This window comes from Schistocerca piceifrons, chromosome 2 (assembly GCF_021461385.2).
Source record: "Schistocerca piceifrons isolate TAMUIC-IGC-003096 chromosome 2, iqSchPice1.1, whole genome shotgun sequence".
Classification (NCBI taxonomy): domain Eukaryota; kingdom Metazoa; phylum Arthropoda; class Insecta; order Orthoptera; family Acrididae; genus Schistocerca; species Schistocerca piceifrons.
The window spans coordinates 391,472,229-391,487,833 of NC_060139.1; positions in this window are offsets into that span (position 1 = coordinate 391,472,229).

The following is a 15,605-nucleotide window of genomic DNA, read 5'->3' on the forward strand; positions in this document are numbered from 1 at the left end:
TACTTTGTAAGATAGTGCCCAATGTCCAGGTAAACCGATCTGAAATTGATTAGCAAACGTTCTTGGATGTATGGAATTTGCATCTTTTTTGTAGTGTTGAAATTTCCTTACTGTGAGGAAGTGGTCATTGTCAAATTTTGTGTATGGACCATACGGTGTTTCTTCTCTGCCACTCCTCCCTACAGTCATGCCTCTGTCAAATTCGTTCGTCCTCTGTACCGCAATTGGGTATCGCACACTTCCGCTATCATGTAAATGAGGATCAAATCTTCGTAATGGTACGCAATTATTTGTCTCAAGTTGGGCCCTACGACCTACATTCTCCGTCATTATAATTGCGTCCATTCTCGCCAGTGGTGTCGGATTTTCATACGGTCTGTACTGTTCTGCATAAGAAGTTGCTGGTACCTGAGTGACATGTTGCAGTACGGCAATCTGTTCTCTTAAATGTTGATCAGCGTACGTCACACCCTGCACCTGATGTATTGGATTTTGATGCGCTGCACGTAATTCCGTCTCTACAATAGGAATGCTCTGTCTCTGTACACTTGGTAAGTTCATTTGCAACCCATTTGTAGCCATTGTGCGCATCGAAATGTTTGTTTCCTCCCCCTGTTTGTTACACTGAACAATTGTGCATTGAGATATGCCGCTACACGTGCTTCTATCTACAATGTCGCGATCTTTTTGTGTCTCGTTGGCTGCTTCGGGTGACCTTCCTGTGATCTTCATAGTGTCCCTCTTCGTGTTTAGCGTGGACTCAGACGTAATTGACTCGGAACACCTCTGTCGTCACCACGACCTTCGTTACTTGCAATAATTCGGTTCTCAGCCTTGGAACTGCTCCTAGGGTTTCGATTCGATCTTCAAAATACGATTATCGAATTTCTTTAACGCTGCTTTGGTAATCTTTCTTTGAACTTTCATCTCTTCAATGACCTGCTGTGTTTCTCGACATGTATTTGCCGTAGAGAAATCTGCCTACTGCTTGACCTCTTTGACACTGGTGAGTTCCGTCACGTAACTTTGTCATATCTTTCTTTAACTCGTCAATATCTATACACATCTGTCTGTGACCTACCGTGAGAGCTTCAACACCTCTCGCGAATCTTGTGCCTCCTTTCAAACTGATCATGCCCTTGTTCTAACTTTCGTATGCCTTTGTTTGTCTGTACACCTGGAGTCTGGTCGGCCGAAGTGGCCGAGCGGTTCTAGGTACTACAGTCTGGAACAGCGTGACCGCTACGGTCGCAGGTTCGAATCCTGCCTCGGGCATGGATGTGTGTGATGTCCTTAGGTTAGCTAGGTTTAAGTAGTTCTAAGTTCTAGAGGACTGATGACCTCAGAAGTTAAGTCCCATAGTGCTCAGAGCCATTTTAACCATTTTTTGAACCTGGAGTCTGTATGTTCGAACGCGTTTTTGCACTTAGATTCTGCATGCACGCGTTCGTTTGTTCACATTGTAGAATAAGATATTGCAGCACTTCGAACATACTATTAGATACATGTGGATCTTTACCGGTAGCCATATGATTCAACTTTTCCCTTTCCTGCCTCTCCTGTACCGATTCTTTAATCTTTCAATGAAGTGAAGGTGCACTAACACTCATTATTTCTGTCCTATGACATGACAATTGATCTCTTACGACTACACTCGGAGCGAGATAGTCCAACTTAGCATCACCTGAAATTACGTCTCTGTTTTGATCTGTCTCTGCCCCATTTTCATCATCAATTCCTGGATGTGAGTGCATTGAACCTGTCTCAGTTTCGTGACGTTCCTGACGTGAGATTACGGCTGCTACGTCATGGTGTTCATGCAACTGTTCTGCCAGTGGCACATACTCAATCCCTTCCACCTTTTCTACCACCTGGGTTTGATCTGTTCTATATTCTTCCATTATTACTGATCTTTATGAAGCTCTCTGAACTTCGTGTTTTTTGCACAACCGACTTCGCGTTAACATGCGATCGTATGACCGAACATGTCTCCAAAACAACACACAAATTCTAGTTTGCAGTGACCCTTTCTCTCCATTTACTACAATAAGTTTTTCAATGATATTTGGAACAAAATCCAACACACCAACAACGATGTGACAAAACTTGTGCATCAGCCAAACACAAAATAGAATTACTATGTATACATAATTACTGAATACAAATTTTTTTTCAAGTTTAATCCAATTACAAAAGGAGACACGTTTAATGCTAAATTGCAATTCCAGATGCAACAAAGTTTGCAGTTCCTGAACCTCTACATTCCAAGAAGATAATGCCACACCTACTAGGTGCTGCTACTTTACTCACTCTCTGACATTTATTAACATAAACTTATTATTGGTAACACTGAAACATGCTAACAAATTTTTATGAGTCTAAACTTCATCAAGATAACACAACCTATATACAGAGCATTGTGTATATCACTTTCAGTCCTCAAATTGACCTCTAACAGTTTTGTGTCCTTGCCTCACATGTATTATAGTAGTGTCCAATACTAAATTAATATGATTCTAACAATTTAACTCTGCTCAGAAATATTGGGACAGTCTCAGATTTCACCTGAAAAAGTTTCTTAGCACTCTCGCATCAACCACAAATGTTATCTGGCAATTTTCCACTGTGTTCAAAAGTACATGGACAGGCTGAATTTTCAGCTTCAATGCATCCAGAAATGTCAACCTCTCAACGAAAACGTATCCTGGCATTCTAATCTCTCATACCCAAAACGAATCCTGACAGGGTCGCCATTATCTAAGGTACTCCTCCAGTTATTGCGACCCATCCTTACCACTTGACACACACACAGGTATCTGACAGAAATAAAGTGCCTGTGAGCCCAGGCCCTGCTAGGTAAGGAGATCCCAGATGAAGTCACAGTTAGACATGAGAATAACAGCCATCTGATATGCCCTAAAATATTTCAGTGAAGAAGAGGTAGCCTCTACTCTAGAACTCAAAAACAACTTTTACCAGTACGAAATGTATTTATTACCGAATCACCATACACGTTAGTTTCAAGTGTGTAATTGGTGGGATTGGAAAATCCTCCATAATTAAGAAGATGCTTACAATGAATTCACAAACAAAATGAAAATAATCATGATAAACATGGCCACATAACAACCTTTCAAAAGCGTTCCTACATGAGGAAAGAACCCCTAGCGTAACTTACATTACAATAATCACAAAGCAATTTATCCTCCAAAATATTACATTTGCCTAACTTCCATATGTCCTATTGCCTACGCTATTTTAGCTAGACACTTACGTACATTTACCGATACCTTTCTAGACTTTTAAGCCCTATCAACACACACACAATACATGGCTAACATGGACTCCAGGAAATGAGAAGAAAATCCATACACAGCCCCAATCTCCAATAGAACTGAAGTGCACATACAAGTTAATGACTCCCTTACTGAGTTCCTGAGAAACGCCATATTTACTGTGCTTTGTCATTTGCTGCTGTGGTGAGCAGTGGTGTATGATAACGGCGGCGCGTCGACGCTGTGTGGACCTATATACCTAAATACTATTCTGGCCTTGATTGTATCAGCAGTCGGAAACTGCCCTGAGTTTCCGTGAGGCAAAAAACTGTGGTTTTCCCTAGCTAAACTACTGGCAATGTCCCCTCGCTATGGTTTAGGGACGTGTACGCCTCTGCTCTCTGTAACTGTTCCGCAGAAAAACTAACTCGGGTCGAAATCTGTAATCTCCACTCTGGAGATGTTATGAGATTCTCGAATCCTGTGAACACAAATGTTCAATAAAAAGTTCTTCTAGACCAACAGAACATTAAGTGTTCCATATACACACGGCCTTGGTCTGAGGAGATCTCACTTCTGTGCATGGCCCGGGTCTGTATACCTTTTTTGTTCCCCCCACTGTACCTTGAGTTCATCCCCTACCACAAGTCGTAGTGACCAATGATGATTTTGGTACGACTTGCATGGTATTTTGGCCCTGTGAACTTGAGAAGCGTATTGGGGTGGAAACTATTTTCCTTCTAGACTACAGCATTCATGTTTCGCTCCTGTACTCTCAGTCTCAATTCCTACACGAGCTGTCCACGTGCTCCCTCGTGTTCTCCACGCCTTCATCGCGTGGTATGCGAGTATTTGGTGCTTTCGACTGTGGCCTCTTTTCTGTTTTGTAAAAATGGAAAATAGCGACAATGCTTTTGGTGCTTGTCAAAGACCTCCCGTTGTGATTCTGAAAACAGTCCTTTGCGAGAAGCTTTCCCAGGCATCAGGTGTGGTCTTCCTATGTGTGTTCTGTCACGTCGTCTCTGCTCCGCTGTTAACTTTATTTTGTGCGATGTATCATTTTTTAAATGCGAATTCCGTGTATTGGTCCTCTAAGGCAACCACACGGACCCCTGCTATGTTAAGATGTTTCTTTGCATTCTACACTGTTGTGTCAGACAAGCTCGCTTAGTTGCTTATTGTTAGGTAATGGTGCCTACCTCCCCGCTGAGAAAAATCGGCCTTTTATGGCCTCATTCGAAATGCATTCCATGTTCTTCTTCTCTCGACGGCTGGGAACTCCCTGTGTCCACTTCAGTTCAAAGTGATTGCGGTACTACGTGAGTATTAACATGCAAAGTAGGGAATGCTTGTTAGTATCAAGTTCATGTTGGCCATGTATGAAAGATTATTATCTGTACTATACAAATTAGTTTCACGTTACCTGAAGTAGGCATGAGTGGTATCAAACTCCTTAGCTTGATGAGTAGATTACGTTTAGATATTTAAAATAGTACGTTAAGGGGCAAAATTGTACCACCACCTTACAACCCAAGCACCGCCTGTCACCAGCAATGATTAGCACATTCCTAAGAGTTAATCAGAACATTTCATTCAGACTAAACATATGAAGACCACGGTTAAAGCTACGTTGTAGCTCAGCACTGGTATAATAAGGATTACATAAGAGCTGTGAACCACACTCACCAACAGCTAACAGCGGAGCGTTCCTCCGCTCAGAGCACCCAGAAAAAGCAAGTGTGAAACGGAAGCGAGCAGAGTGGTCGTTTCCGCCACCAGCTTAACAGACAGACGACTCTGGAAGGTGTTAGATGTCTTTGCCAAGGTAAGAGATACAAGGTTGGTTAACCTGTGCTCCCACCAGAATAAAAGCAACTCAAGTACTAAATACCAAACAAACCTGAAAAGACACATGGAAACACATTTTCACTCACATTGTAGCATACACAGTGTAAGATAAAGGAAGGACACGATAAATAAAGGTCTGGATTACACTTGGGAAATAAATGGATCAGAAAGTATTGACATACTGATGAAAAGTAGAAGATGCTTGCTTTTAACGTCAGACAAACAGTGAATTTTCATCAACGCAATTGCTCAGTTCTGGTTCAAATGGCACTGAGCACTATGGGACTTAACTGCTGAGGTCATCAGTCCCCTAGAACTTAGAATTATTTAAACCTAACTAACCTAAGGCCATCACACACATCTATGCCCGACGCAGGATTCGAACCTGCCACCGTATCGGTCGCGCCGTTCCAGATTGTAGCGCCTAGAACCGCTCGGCCACTCCGGCCGGCTGCTCAGTTCTCCTGGGAGGTTTAACACAACGGTATTGCAGACAAACGGTGCAGACAATGAGACGCGCACAATAAATGCGACTCTACAGAGACGTTTCACTGCATTACCCCCATTTGAGTTTGTGTTTATAACCCTGTACTAACTTAACAGGAGTTCTGTTCATCCTTGCAGCGAAATTCACAAGTTTCCAATATATCGAAGGCATGGTACTTGAGTAATAATGGTTGGGTATATGTGTTAATAAACATTATAAAATGAACGAGAGTCGTGCTAAAATTGAAGAATGTTTTGATTTGGTGAGCCGCGTAATTCTGCTCCGACTCCCACGGTCTTCTCAAAGGCCTTCTTAATAGCTAGCATGAACGATCGTTTACTGTTCATTTGTGCCATTTTGAAATGTGTGATAAAATTAACGAACCCACGAAGTACGAGGTTCGTAGTTCAATCTTGTTTCCGAATACAAAAATAGAACGTCCTATAGAAATTTAAAGATAACCGAATATTATGGAAATGTGATGGATGAAGCTTTAGCTGTAAAATTATGAATAATTTTTAATGGCAGACGAACGAATTTCATTATGAAAAACGATCAGGTCGATCTTTAGCTATGACTGACAAATTCAAGTCACGAACTGACGAGCTAAGCTTTTGCCTCCCTGATATATCACTAACAGTTATTTGTAAAATATTTTGCCCTAATTAGAGGTATAGAAAAATGGCTACCACGTGGCTCTTCACTTTTGACACCGGAACGCATACACAAAGAAAGAACCACACTGACTGGCTCATTCGGTACGACAATTAGGTCAGCAGTTTTTGAACCACATTGAGACTGGCGACAGAACCTGAGTTACACATCAAAGTCAAGAAAACAGTGACTGTTAATTAAATGACGTGATTCACGACCCCTTTTACGGTCACAATATTTTGGGATCGTAACGAAGTCCCGCTCATCGACTTAACGCCTAGAGGAGAGATAGTAAATGCAACGGCCTGCTGCCCTAACCGACTACGCAGCGTCATTCAACACTGAAGGCGTGGGTTGTGGGCCAGCAGTACTGTGCTTCTTCACGATAATGCTCACCCACATTCTGCTACACTGACAAAGGATTTGCTTCGTTAGGTGAAGTGGTAAGTTTTTGAACACCCACCATTTAGCCTGGATTTGCTCCTGACTGATTACCATCTTATTCCCAAACAGAAACGTGGCGGAAAGCACCATGGAAATCACAAGGAACAGAAAAAAGACGCTAGAGATAGGGTAACAGCTTGGCAGCGACTGAGCATACAGAAGGCATAGGAAAGGCTGTGGGTTGCTACGACAAACGTCAAAATGTTTCTATCCCGACGAAATCAGGAAAAATCTACGGTGCTGACCCAAACTGCAAAAATAGAATTTTTTAGGAATATTACGAGCGTCATTCTAAAAGTAAGAAACGTATCTTTCTGCCGATATTTTTACTCGAAATAACGAAGGCATACTCATTTTACAACAGTGACAGGTATTTTTCTCCGTAGTCGCCATTCCAATTTAGACATCTGTCGCAGCGCTCTATAACGTTTTCTGAACTGTCTGGACACTCAGTTGTTGAACCAGTCACTAGCATTTTAACTTTGTTCGACGTCATTTCCATAGTGCTTTTCACCAAAAAAATGCTTCACTTCGGTAAAAAGATGTAACCAGTCGTGGCCTGGTTCGGGCTATATGGTAGGTGTTCAGGAACTTCCCGCTTAAATGTCCAAAGGAGGTCCCTCGTCGGTGTAGCATAGCGTAGGCGAGAGTTGTAAAGAAGCACAGTGCCGTTGGACAACATATCAGGCCGGTTGTTTTGAAGGAACTCTTAGCAACGTAGCATCGTATATTGTTGCATTCAGAGGCAGAAAATGGATTACCACACGATACTGCACTTTATCGAATTTTATACACCCCACATGCTGAAAGAGGAGAGCGTACCTCCTGTACAAATTGGATTCTATGTATGTGCGACAAGTTTTACATCTGAACCACCAAGAGAAGCAGCCGGCCGTTGTCGCCGAGCGGTTCTTGGCGCTTCAGTCCGGAACCGCGCTGCTGCTACGGTCGCAGGTTCGAAACCTGCCTCGGGCATGGATGTGTGTGATGTCCTTAGGTTAGTTAGGTTTAAGTAGTACTAAGTCCAGGGGACTGATGACCTCAGATGTTAAGACTCATAGTGCTCGGAGCCATTTGATTTGAACCAAGAGAAGCGTGAACACATAGCTGAAAGAACACGAAAGCATTTGCCATCTAAGGAAAAAAGAAAAATCAGCTGTAGCAGAGCATGTTTTTCTGTCAGAAAATAATCAAATGACGTTTTTGAAAACCAAAGTTTTATCTACAATGACGAATTATTATCTACAGCTATACAGAAAATCATCAGAATATATAGGGAGATACAGCTGCCCCTACCGCAGTTGTTTTATGCAAGTGGCATTGTTATATCTGGCGTCCGTAAACTACGCGCGAGAGATTCATATTTCTCGGTCGCTATGCGCAAACTATCAGTCCTACGGAAACAATGAGCAGGACCTTTTTGTAGGTCATGTAATGTAGCTATATTTGGTACTGGTATGCATTTACACTGGATGCCATTGTTTTCAAGTTATTTAAGAAAAACAGATAAAAGTGACCTTCAAACGCACCTCATCCCATGCTCATCCCTCACCAGTCAGGGTTGTTAGTAAGCTGCTCTTGGCACACTCTTTTACCACTGTCCTAAAATTTTCGACTGCACGAACGTATATTCGACCTTTCCTTGTCTGTATTGTTTGGGCTCTTAAGCCACCAGCATAGTTGGTTACTTCGTTAACATTAGTAACTGAAACGCAGCCGTGGGGGTAATGAACGAAAAACTATTTTTGTAAACGCAACGCTAAAACTAATTACGTTGACAAATCAATCCAGGCTTAACCCTCACAAGTACAGTATTTTCGTAGTCAGGAGGCCTAGCGAACAAAACGATGTTATTGTTTATTTTACACAAACGTCAATTTTACAATTTGTGAGTGATCGACTAAGCTGGTCGATTAATAAAGCCAGTCAATTTTAAGACCAGGAAGAGTCGAATATGGGAAATAGTTCGTGCAGTCCCATATATTTGTACGGTTGTAGGAGGAATTGCCATAAAAATCATACTAAAAATCTTGAGCGGTGAGGACAGTGTGTGCGAGTGGTAGTACGTTTGATCGTCTCTGTCGTACGTGTTTCTTCAATAACTGGAAAACCTTGGTTTCTGGTGAAAACGTTTCCCAGTACGTAATGCAGCTACATGAAATATCCCTCAAAAAGGCCCTGTTAAGGTTTTTTCTGTAGGACTAATAGTTTGCACTTGGCGAGCAAGAGAATAGGAAAATCTTGAATGTTTTTTATGGATGCCAGCTATAACATTGCGGGTTGCATAAAACGATAGCTCTTGCTATCGAAGCGAGCTTTCCTCTGACTTGCGCTTCCTGTAATTCCAAGCATACGGCCATATGAGACGACATATCTCGATTTTCACTTATATTGCGTCTCAGTAGTGCTCTGCACCACTGGAACAGTAAACGCGTTTCCACGCAACACCAACTTGTGATATACACAAAGCTAATTCGTAGCAATCGCCTACGCTGGTGCGATGACGACACAGGAAAAACAAACAAATACTGCACGACAGACAGACACGACGTGTCTGCTGTGGGTTCAAGTATTGTTTACGCGTTATTAGTCCCATAGTAAACAGCGATTCAGTTCTGACGGTGTTTTGTCACAAAAATAAGTTCGACTGACAAACCAATAGATGTTTTCACGTCGAAATGCTGTATGAAAAATAAAGAAAATAATAGCACGTTGTGTCAGAAGTAGCAATGTATAAAATGAATACCATGTAACGCGTAGCCGGCCGGTGTGGCCGTGCGGTTAAAGGCGCTTCAGTCTGGAACCGCGTGACCGCTACGGTCGCTGGTTCGAATCCTGCCTCGGGCATGGCTGTGTGTGATGTCCTTAGGTTAGTTAGGTTTAAGTAGTTCTAAGTTCTAGGGGACTGATGACCGCAGCAGTTAAGTCCCAAAGTGCTCAGAGCCATTTGAACAATTTTTGAGCGCAACGCGTGGTTAACGATCGTTTAGGTAGGTGGATGACAAGGCCGTCTGGAAACATGTTGTGATTTCAGAAGAGTTCTGTGCAGTGCTGAGTCACTTCATTTCATTTCATTTATTGCATATTTAAAGACCTTCTCCCTGATATTTAAAGAGCTATTTGTATATTTTGCAGTTTTGCATGTAACAGTTTATTGTTCCATATTATTTGCAAAATTTGTTTTGAGCAATGAAAATAAGAGGATTAACAATGAGTTAGAAACGGAGTGTTAAAATACTATATGCTAGTAATTTAGAAGAAAATAGCAGAGAAATAGTAAAAAGGGAATATTTCAGTGGTAAACGAAATACAACATATAAATTATAGTTCGTGCTGTTCCCACCCCTGCTGGAAGAACCTCGGCAGAAACATCGAGCCTTCCCCACCTGAAATAACTAAAGTAAACCCCTCCCGAACAGGCCACGAAGGCCCAACGGTACCGACCGGTCGCCGTGTCATCCTCAGCCCACAGGCGTCACTGGATGCGGACACGGAGGGGCATGTGGTCAGCACACCGCTCTCCTCGCCGTATGTCAGTTTCCGAGACCGGAGCCGCTACTCCTCAATCAAGTAGCTCCTCAGTTTGCCTCACAAGGGCTGAGTGCACCCTGCTTGCCAACAGCGCCCGGGAGAGCGAGAGCACCAGCAGCAGCGAGTACTGTTTGTATAAAGCGTTTATTTTGCATTTTGTTTACGACCTTCCACTAAGGAAGGGATTCTATTTGTGTTTATCTGCTCTGCATAGTAACTAACAGTTCTTGATAAAACTTTACGTAGTTTTCGTGTTAGATTTCTTAGTGTTTTCTTGATCGTTTAGAACAGAAAGCGCCCTAAAACCGTCTTTTGTTTGTTTCGCGGCCGTTAGCCCCTAGTCACTTGAATCAGCAGTTGTCTTGTGACAGCCAGAGCGAGAGCACCAGCAGCAGCGAGTACTGTTTGTATAAAGCGTTTTTGTACTTATTTGCTGCGCTTAGCTTTTAAATAGTTTTTCTGGGAAAACCTAGCGTAGTTTTCGCGTCTCGTATTTCAGTGAGTGTTTCTTGATTATCAGAGTAGCTCATCAGAAGATTATCTTGGGAATTTGTCACCGTATAGAGTAGGGTAAACATAGTCATGTGTAGGGACTGTGGTTGTTGTGAGCGGACGCAAGGAGAATTGGCCACTCTTCGGGGGCAGGTGGAGGCTTTGTCTGTTAGGCTCATCGAGCTCGAGGCGCAGGCGTAGGCTCGTAGTGGCGTTGGGGCAACTGTGGTGAGACCTATGCCTACTTCGGTGGCCTTGGAATCACATGGAACCCCTGATGTCGCTGCGTCTTCCGGCAGTGAGCATCTTACCGGTCAGCCATCACTCCAGGGTGAATGGCGGACAGTGGTGGGCTCGCGCGTGCCTGGCCGAAAGGCGAAGGTGGGATCTGGCCGCGTGGCAGCTGCCTTACCCCTTTCCAACAGGTACGGGGTGCTTCCTAGTGGTGATGACATCGTTTCCGAGCCATCACAGGATGCCTCGCCTGTTGGGCCAGTGGCCGATTCTCCGGCAAGGTCCCGACAGTCACAGAGGGCGGGCCTATTAGTTATAGGGAGCTCCAACGTTAGGCGGGTTATGGAGCCCCTCAGGAAAATAGCGGGTAGGTCGGGGAAGAATGCCAGTGTGCACTCGGTGTGCTTGCCGGGGGGTCTCGTCCGTAATGTGGAGGAGGCCCTTCCGGCAGCTACTGAACGCACTGGGTGTGACCGGCTGCAGATAGTAGCACACATCGGAACGAATGACGCCTGCCGCTTGGGTTCTGAGGCCATCCTTGGTTCCTTCCGGCGGCTGGCTGATTTGGTGAAGACAACCAGCATCGCACGCGGAGTGCAAGCTGAGCTTAATATCTGCAGCATAGTGCCCAGAGTCCATCGCGGTCCTCTGGTTTGGAGCCGTATGGAGGGTCTAAACCAGAGGCTCAGACGACTCTGCGACTATAATGGTTGCAAATTCATCGACCTCCATTATTGGGTGGAGAACTGTAGGGCCCCCCTAGACAGGTCAGGCGTGCACTACACACCCGAAGCAGCTACTAGGGTAGCAGAGTACGTGTGGCGTGCACACGGGGGTTTTTTAGGTTAGAGGGACCCCCCCTTGGGCGAAACGATAAAATACCTGACGGCTTACCAGAGAGGACATTATCATCGTTGATAAAGAACGTCCGTCCTCAGAGACCAAAAACAGGAAAAGTTAACGTAATATTGGTAAACTGCAGGAGTATCCAGGGCAAGGTTCCTGAATTAGTATTTCTTATTGAAGGAAATAGTGCGCATATAGTATTAGGAACGGAAAGTTGGTTAAAACCGGAAGTGAACAGTAACGAAATCCTAGACACAGAATGGAATATATACCGCAAGGATAGGATAAACACCAATGGTGGAGGAGTATTTATAGCAGTAAAGAATTCAATAATATCCAGTGAAGTTATTAGCGAATGCGAATGTGAAATAATCTGGGTTAAGTTAAGTATCAAAGGTGGGTCAGATATGATAGTCGGATGCTTCTATAGACCACCTGCATCAGCAACCGTAGTAGTTGAGCGCCTCAGAGAGAACCTGCAGAACGTCGTGAAGAAGTTTCGTGATCATACTATTGTAATAGGGGGAGACTTCAATCTACCAGGTATAGAATGGGATAGTCACACAATCAGAACTGGAGCCAGGGACAGAGACTCTTGTGACATTATCCTGATTGCCTTGTCCGAGAATTACTTCGAGCAGATAGTTAGAGAACCAACTCGTGAAGCTAACGTTTTAGACCTCATAGCAACAAATAGACCGGAACTTTTCGACTCCGTGAATGTAGAAGAGGGTATCAGTGATCATAAGTCAGTGGTTGCATCAATGACTACAAGTGTAATAAGAAATGCCAAGAAAGGAAGGAAAATATATTTGCTTAACAAGCGTGATAGGGCACAAATCGCAGAATATCTGAGTGACCACCATCAAACGTTCATTTCTGAGGAAGAGGATGTGGAACAAAAATGGAAAAAATTCAGAAACATCGTCCAGTACGCCTTAGATAAGTTCGTACCGACTAAGGTCCAAAGCGAGGGGAAAGATCCACCGTGGTATAACAATCATGTACGAAAGGTACTACGGAAACAAAGAAAGCTTCATCATAGGTTTAAGAGTAGTCGAATCATAGCTGATAAGGAAAAGCTGAACGAAGCGAAAAAGAGCGTAAAGTGAGCAATGAGAGAAGCATTCAACGAATTCGAACATAAAACATTGGCAAACAATCTAAACAAGAACCCTAAAAAGTTTTGGTCATATGTAAAATCGGTAAGCGGATCTAAATCCCCTATTCAGTCACTCGTTGACCACGATGGCACCGAAACAGAGGACGACCGAAGAAAGGCAGAAATACTGAATTCAGTGTTCCGAAACTGTTTCACTGCGGAAAATCGTAACACGGTCCCTGACTTCAGCCGTCGCACGGACGCCAAAATGGAAAATATTGAAATAAACGATATCGGAATTGAAAAACAACTGCTATCACTTAGTAGCGGAAAAGCATCCGGACCAGACGAGATACCCTTAAGTTTCTACAGTGATTATGCTAAAGAACTTGCCCCCTTTCTATCAGCAATTTATCGTAGATCGCTGGAAGAACGTAAAGTACCTAGCGACTGGAAGAAAGCGCAGGTCGTTCCCATTTTCAAGAAAGGTCATAAATCAGATGCGAATAATTATAGGCCTATTTCGCTTACGTCAATCTGTTGTAGAATAATGGAACATGTTTTGTGTTCTCGTATTATGACGTTCTTAGATAATACAAATCTCCTTCATCATAACCAACATGGATTCCGCAAACAGAGATCATGTGAAACTCAGCTCGCCCTATTTGCCCAAGAAATTCACAGTGCCGTAGACACTGGCGAGCAGATTGATGCCGTATTCCTTGACTTCAGGAAGGCATTTGATACGGTTCCACACTTACGTTTAGTGAAAAAAATACGAGCTTACGGAATATCGGACCAGGTTTGTGATTGGATTCAGGATTTCCTAGAAGAAAGAACACAACATGCCATTCTTAACGGTTCAAAATCGGCAGATGTAGAGGTAATTTCGGGAGTACCGCAGGGAAGCGTGATAGGACCTTTATTGTTTACAATATACATAAATGACTTAGTTGACAACATCGGTAGCTCCGTGAGGCTATTTGCAGATGACACGGTTGTCTACAAGAAAGTAGCAACATCAGAAGACTCGTACGTACTCCAGGAGGACCTGCAGAGGATTAATGCATGGTGCGACAGCTGGCAGCTTTCCCTAAACGTAGATAAATGTAATATAATGCGCATACATAGGGGCAGAAATCCATTCCAGTACGATTATGCCATAGGTGGTAAATCATTGGAAGCGGTAACGACCGTAAAATACTTAGGAGTTACTATCCGGAGCGATCTGAAGTGGAATGATCACATAAAACAAATAGTGGGAAAAGCAGGCGCCAGGTTGAGATTCATAGGAAGAATTCTAAGAAAATGTGACTCATCGACGAAAGAAGTAGCTTACAAAACGCTTGTTCGTCCGATTCTTGAGTATTGCTCATCAGTATGGGACCCTTACCAGGTTGGATTAATAGAAGAGATAGACATGATCCAGCGAAAAGCAGCGCGATTCGTCATGGGGACATTTAGTCAGCGCGAGAGCGTTACGGAGATGCTGAACAAGCTTCAGTGGCGGACACTTCAAGAAAGGCGTTACGCAATACGGAGAGGTTTATTATCGAAATTACGAGAGAGCACATTCCGGGAAGAGATGGGCAACATATTACTACCGCCCACATATATCTCGCGTAATGATCACAACGAAAAGATCCGAGAAATTAGAGCAAATACGGAGACTTACAAGCAGTCGTTCTTCCCACGCACAATTCGTGAATGGAACAGGGAAGGGGGGATCAGATAGTGGTACAATAAGTACCCTCCGCCACACACCGTAACGTGGCTCGCGGAGTATAGATGTAGATGTAGATGTAGACTGGATGGTCACCCATCCAATTGCTAGCCCAGCCCGACAGCTGTTAACTTCGGTGATCTGACGGAAAGCAGTGTTACCACTGCGGCAAGGCCGTTGGCCCCACCTGAAATAGTATACAAAATTATATCTTCTTGTATTAGTAATGAATGCATCATGAGTGACTACTTACATTGAGGTTGCAGATGTTATGGGATATCGATATGCACATATGCAGATAGCGGTATTATGGCATACACAGAGCATAAAAGGACAGCGAATGGCGGCTCTGTCATTAGCACTCAGGTGATTAATGTGAAAAGGTTTCCGACGTGATTGTGGCCGCACGACGGGAACTAACGGACTTTGAACGCGTAATGGTAGTTGGAGCTAGATGCATGGGACATTCCATTTCGGAAATCGTTAGGGAATTAAATATTCCGAGATCCACAGTGCCAAGAGTGCGCCCCAGAATAACAAATTTCAGGCATTACATCTAACCACAAATAAGGCAGTGGCCGACAGTCTTCACATAACGACCGAGATCCATATCATTTTGGTAGAGTTGTCAGTATTGACAGACAAGTAGCAATACGTGAAATAAGCACAAAACTCAATGTGGAACGTACGACGACTGTATCCGTTAGGTCAATGCGGCGAAATTTGATGTTAACGGACTATGACAGCAGACGAGCGACACGATTGCCTTTGCTAACAGCACGACATCGCCTGTAGCGCCCCTCCTGGGCTCTTGACCATATCGGTTTGGCCTTAGACAACTGGAAAATCGTGGTCTAGTCGGACGAACCCCGATTTCAGTTGGAAAGAGCTAATGGTAGGTTTTGAATCAGGCAGACCCACGAAGTCATGGACCCAGGTTGTCAACAATGCACTGTGCAAGCTGGTGGT